Raw genomic sequence first — 6,744 nt, 5'->3', positions numbered from 1 at the left:
GTCCAAACCCCCCTGCAGTGACCAGGGACATCTTCCACTAAATCAGGCTGCACACAGCTCCATACACCTGACCTTGAATATTCCCAGGGACAGCGCTTTCACCACCTCTCTGGGAAAACTGTGCCACCTTTAGGGTAAAAAACTTCTTATTACGTCAAGTCTGAATCTCCCCTCTTTTAGTTTAAAACCATCACCCCTTGGCCTGTCACAACAGGCCTTGCTAAAATACTCTCTCCATCTTTCTTATATGCCCTCCCTTTAAGTACTGGAAGGCTGCAATAAGGTCTCCTGGAGTCTTATCTTCTCCAGCCAAAAAAACCCAAACTCTCTCAGCCTGTCCTCACAGCAGAGGTGCTCCATCCCTCTGATCATTTTTGTGGCCCTCCTCTGGACCCTCTCCAACAGGTTCATGTCCTCCTTGTGCTGAGAACTCCAGAGCTGGATGGAGTACTCCAGGTGGTGTCTCACCAGAGCAGAGTAGAGCAGCAAGATCACCTTCCTTGTCCTGCTGGCCATGCTTCTTTTGATACTGCCCAGTCTGTGGTTGGTATTCTGGGCTGTGAAAGCATATTGTCTACTCATGTCCAGTCTTTCATCCACTAAATCTTGTGCTTTATACTGTATTCTTTTTTTTCATAGTGTTTGTATCTACCTGTACAGTATATTGAGGAAGGACAAGGAGGAATATTTTTCATGAGGGTTTTTGCCTATGTTATGATTCCATATAATTCCATCAGGAGAAGGGTATCCATTGCTCAGCTTCAGAGACTCTAAGTATTGCTACCAGTTTTGACTATTGGCTATCTTCATACGAAGATTGGTATACCATGGAGAAGAGATGCAGAACATCATTGATCTTTTGACTGTTCATGTGCTAGTACAGCAAATAAATAAACCTGGACAAATAGAAAAATAAGGATTGATGGATGTTTAAGCATATTTGGATTACTTTATGCGACTAGCTCTGATAGCTCACATTTGGGTGGTGTGCATTCTCCTACCGGTCTTGACAAAAAATCCTGCAGTGATACTGTCTCCAAAACCTCTGGGGTCTAATGAATTTTCACAGCAATGAAGGCAGTGTGTGAAAGGATGCCCATGGAGCTATGGGGCAAACTCTCCAGGAATCAGATGCAAGCTTCAGGTCTCTAGCTCTGAAGAGAGAGAAGAGAGTTCTGAATAGTGGAATAAGGGTTACCCGAAGCCTCTTCAGGGCAAACAATCTTGTGTTCTCTTTGGGACACTGTTGTCCTGCAGATCAGCCGTGTCTTGGGAGCTTCCAGTTACCCAAATCTACAATGAAATATTAATTGCTTACTGTAAAAATGGGGTTAAGTCCAAACAAATCTTAAATATCTTCTTCCCTACCAACTGCATTTCAGAATACCAGATCTGTTCCTGAATTGTAGTTTTGGCAGTGGTAGTAAGCACAGGTCTTTGCAAAATTTTTAAAACTGTCGTTTCCTGCCTTAAAGATAGGATCTATATTTTTCCAGGTTGAACTTTCTACATCTGCATCCCTGCTGAGATGAGTTCAAGATTTCTCCTGTTGAAGAGCATTGACATGCATATTTCAGAAGAGCTGTGAGAAATATTAGACATAAATCTGTTATGGGATAATAAAAAAAACCTAGGGTTATTACAGTAAGACTAACAACTTTGGAAGGGATGTCTTCCAAAACTACTGGAAAAGCTTTTGCTGTTGAAGACTATCTCTATCCATATACGATCTACACAGATATGCTCACATGTGTAGCAGAAAATCTTCCATGAAGCCAAGAACCACAGGAATATATTAATTTATTAGCCAATGACTATAGCTCTGGCCTTGTCTGGGACTTCCTAAGTTCCTAAATATGGAGTTATTTCTGTTTGTCCTGGTGCTGCATCGTTGTACTGCAAAAGTGCTTCATGATCATTCTCTTAGATGTGCAGTACAAGAGGCATCCTCAGATATGAAAAAAAAGAGTAGAGTGGTACAGGGTTTGCCCTCTAGCATGTATGGATTTGTTGATTAGGAAAATAGCTTGAAAGTGCTTCCTTCTGGGCCCTCTTGATCTTTTCTGCCCTCTCGCTTCCTCTTGACTGTTTCTTTACTTTCCTGGTGTCTTTAGAGGCTCCTGGAGTTTTCATATTCAAACAGCCAAGGGACATGCCATTTGTCTAGTAGGCACAGAAATGCCCTGAAGATGGTCTAGTTCAGCAAGTACATAGTATAAGCCTTTCTTTTGTGACATGAGAGCCAGGATTCTGAATAGAATTATGAATCAACATCTTTCTTTTACAGCGAAAAGAAAAATCCCAATTATGAGCAATGTCTGAAGAAATTCATGCTGGGCCAGGCCATTGGGCCACTTCACACAGCATTGCCAGTTCTGTTTTCAGAGACATCTGGCTCTATAGCGCTCAAGACCTTCAATATAACTTTTTATTTCTTTTGGTTCTTCTCTCCTTCTCCTTCTCTCTCCTTAACAAAACTGCTCCCACTGATTGATACGTTTTTAATGATTACTCTCACCATATACTCCTACTATGGTGATTTACGGTCTTTAAGATCTTTTTTTATTTGACAGCTCCTTCCTACTCATTTTTTTTGTCTCTGTGTGGCGGATACTGCATTGATATTGTAGTGCTGACAAAATGGGAATTACAAAAAAGCACTTACCAATCTAATGAAGCTGTGAGGAGAGAGAGGAGGAGAGAAAATGTGAGTGTTTAAAACCACTTTCTGTTTAACTCATCCACCTGAGCAATCAGTGTTTGTATTGAATGACCTTGTTTATAATCCTGAAAAAAAGAAAACAAAAAACCTCAAACCAAAAAACCAATTCTTTTAAAAGATGTTGGTCTGGTCATTTAATGAGAGAGTGGTACTTGATGTAAGGCATCTCACAAGGATCTTCATGAAGCACGGATCCTTTGTATTTCTGTAAAAAGAATTTTCTTTCTCGTGTATTCACATATGAGATGACATCATCAGTTGCTAAAATGCTAGCTGTGGTATCCAGAGGGCAGATAAGGAGCCCCAGGGACTTGTGCACTTGTGTGTTAATGTGAGGAGATAGAAATGCCAAAGAGAAAGAAAAGTTTCCTGGGATCTAAGCATTCTTAGCTCATTATCAAAAAATAGATTATATTGGCTTTTACTGTTTGCTATTAAGTGATCATTATATCTGATTTTTGTCATTCCAGCTCTGTTTTGCTTGGTAGAGAGCAGCCTTCTGAGAATTCTCTCCCAAGGAGCAGGGATGCTTCCTGATTGAATACCCTCTGTAAAAATACCAAAGTCTTTTAAATGAACAGGATTTGTATCTCCCTTCACCTTAACCGTTTCCTATTTCCCACAAGACACTCTGTCATTGAGCTACTTAAGCTGTATGAACAGCACAGCAACAACGCCAGCAAATCAAGGCTTGGTTTATAGCATTGTACTGTCTTTTTATGGTCTCACTGTATTGTAGGTAGTATTGTTTCTGAACTGGAGCTGGAGAAAATCTATTAGAAGCAAGCAGTTCTATGAATATTTCCCTCCAGATCCTATCATTCTATGATTCCATGAACAGGGTCCTTTTAGTCTGCTAATGAATTACCTGTGTAGAAACTCACATGAACAGAAGCCTTTGTTGCTAAAATATTATCATGACAATAGTTTAAATAGAACGTATTTTGGCTGACCATCTGGCCAGATTCATGCATCTCACATAATACTTTAGTTGTTTCCTTTACCTAACTTGCTATTTGCTCCTTGTGACTGATGTCCTGTGTCAGGTCGTATTGCCTTTTTTTTTTACATTCTGTGTCTGGTTCACAGAGTCAGAAACCCACAAAGGAGCTATCAAATACTTGGGAAACGCATGTTCCCTCCATACATTTGACTGTTCTGACAAACAAGAATGTACCTGTGCTATAGTAGTTGTGTAAAGTGGGTCAACGGAATAGGAAGGCAATCAAGGAGAATTTACATTTGGACAAGGGTTTACAAGTGGCTATTTTGCATTATTTGCCTAGCTCAAGCATGAATAAAGCTGATTTAAGTAGTTTCCTTGTTCACAGATGCCACATAAATAGTAACTACAAAAGTACTGCACTCTCTACATAGTTGGGTGTCATTTCTTTTTAAAGTCTTTCTGCTTTTTTTTTATATATAGCAGTTTATCTTAGCTACTTCTATCTCCCTTATTACCACAGTATCTGAACATCTCATAATCCTTAAGGTATTTATCCTCATAACATATCTCAAAGAAAAGGAGGTGCTAGTATCTTCTTTTTATGGGTCTCTTATTCATGGTTCTATTCGTTCAAGACTGGTGATGGGCTGACTTGAAGAAGTAAAATTCTACAGTATACACCACCTTGATCTCCCCCACCAAATGACCATTAAAGGTGACCGTTCCCACAGCCAGGCTGTCCATGTGAGAAATTTCCTAACATGTTTTGGGCAAAATAAACAGAGGAAGCAAAGACCCCCTATTTAATTTGCTAAAATGGTCTGACTTCTGACTGACATCATGGCTTTTGCCACAATGTGAGCAGCCAAGATGAAAAGTGTAAAGAGACAGTGGCCAGAGAAGAGGAACTTGAGCAGGATGAAGGTGGATACCAGCCCTGAAGTGTTGGTTGTAGTGCTGCTGTGCCAAACTGATTGCAGGCTGCCTGTGAAAACGAGGATTCAGTTCATATATCCTAGCTGTGTGCTGTCAGCATTTCACTCGTGCCAGCACTGGCTGATGGCACCATACACTTGCCTAAGGCCCCTGCAACAAAGGATTGAGTAATTTTCAGCAGTGGTCAGCTAAGCATCTGTGCTGGAGCAAAGCAGTAAATCAGAAATGTGCCACAGTTGGCTGTTTGCTGAAGAAGGGCAGAATGCCCCCTATTTCAGCAAAGACTCTGTCATGAAACTTCACCCCTGAAAGATTGTCTCAGACACAATGCAAAACTATGTGTGAAATGACTGGCCAGGGTTATGCAAAGACTGTAGGAGAGCAGAGGCTTCTGCCATGTTTTCCGGGTCCTTGGCTGTGGCTGACTTTGTCCATCTGTGAGCTAGCTCAGTTCTTTTAGTCTCATCTACTTGCATCTGTTTTTCTGTTGTCTAATCCTAAATGTGGTGATAAAGATTTTAAAAACAGTATTTCACATGGGGCCTGGTTAGCTAAAGGATTTATAGAGTGAAATAGTCTCATGCTTGTTATACAGTTATGCTAAAATCTCGTTTTATTAAGTAGGATTTCTGTACTTTTTTTTTGCGATAGCATATACTGCTAATTTTAATTCTAACTCTCAGAATTTGTTGGAGCTACTCATGAATTTCTAGTAGGCATATGTAGTCTGTATCCCTGGTTTCACATTATCTCAGTTACTAAGTGTTAACAATTAGATATCTTGTAGCAATTCCAATCTGAGAAATTGTTTTTTGTGAAAATGTAAATTATTTTTAGATCTTTCTTTACGTTCCCCTTTTCTGGAGTTAAGATAAGAAACTGAAATGAAGGTATGCGAGGTGCTCATATTGAGCATATAAAAAATTATAAAACAATCTATTGAAATGAAACATTTTAGCGTAACAAAATATCTTTTTATACTTGGACACCCCACCACGCTCTCTGTATTTGACTTCATAAGAATTCTGACATTTTATTTAAACTTTTTTAATGAAAAAGTATGACATTGTAGGGTTTTAGCAGTGGAAAATCTAGCTCTGATCAATTCTGTGTTGATGCTCTGAAAACTGGAAAAAACATCAATCTGTTTCTTAACAGATTTGAAAATAGTTTATATAGGTTTTGGAAGCAATACAGAACAAAGTTCCATTTCTCTGCCCCTTAATAAATGGAAAACACTACTAATAAATGTTTTTAAACAACCTATCCATGAAATAGAAAAAAGACGCCGCAATAAACAGGACATAGTAAGTGTAATACTAGCTCTAGGAAACTGGATGAATAGGAACATTAAGAAAAGATCGGAAAGAGTAGACAACATTGAAAGCCAGATTTAACTACTGCTCTGTTCATACACCCCCCGTGTTTAAATTAGGAATGGGCAAATCTTACCTTATGGTAGAGTTTATAAACAAGGCTATCTGAAGTTCCTTGGCTCTATTATTCTCTGACTTAGAAACCTAGATGAAAAGAGATTTAGAGCAAAGTGTCCCTAGCAAGTCTGCTAGAGTTTGTTTCAATACTTTAATTTTCTAAACTATTTTGGAGTTTTTATGAGAAGGGACAGCTTTTTTGCCAGGTCTGTGTTCCCAGGTTTGAATATATGCTATGGAAACTCTCCCTTTTATCACTTCAAAAGATTTTCTTGCAGACTTTTGTTGTTACTTTAGTTCCAACCCAAATCCCTGGTCTCCGAAAATTGTTTTATGCCTTGAGACTGAAAAAAAGATGTTACTCTGTGTCAGCAGTACAGCAAATCTTGGAGACTTCACAGGAAGGAGAGATGATTTTATTTTAAAACAAAAAATATTTCAGTTGTTTGTACTTATCGATCCCGCTACTTGTAAGTATGGTGTAGCGGAGTGCGAGACGAAGTATTCTGTTCAGTTGGCCCCAGGATGCATGTGTCACACTTGTCTGTGCAGGATTTTGTACGATGATACATAACACAAGGGAAGCCAGTTACTAGAGCTCCAGCAGGTGGAACCTCCCCTAGTCTGGTGGCTGTACAATGGTTTTGGGAGTACGTTTCTGTATTGTTTAGGAGCTTGTAGTTGACAAGGAAGCTTGTGGGAGATGG

This window comes from Buceros rhinoceros, unplaced genomic scaffold, assembly GCF_000710305.1.
Source record: "Buceros rhinoceros silvestris isolate BGI_N320 unplaced genomic scaffold, ASM71030v1 scaffold128, whole genome shotgun sequence".
Classification (NCBI taxonomy): Eukaryota; Metazoa; Chordata; class Aves; order Bucerotiformes; family Bucerotidae; genus Buceros; species Buceros rhinoceros.
The sequence above is the reverse complement of the archived record's forward strand: the minus strand, read 5'-3'. Positions refer to the sequence as shown.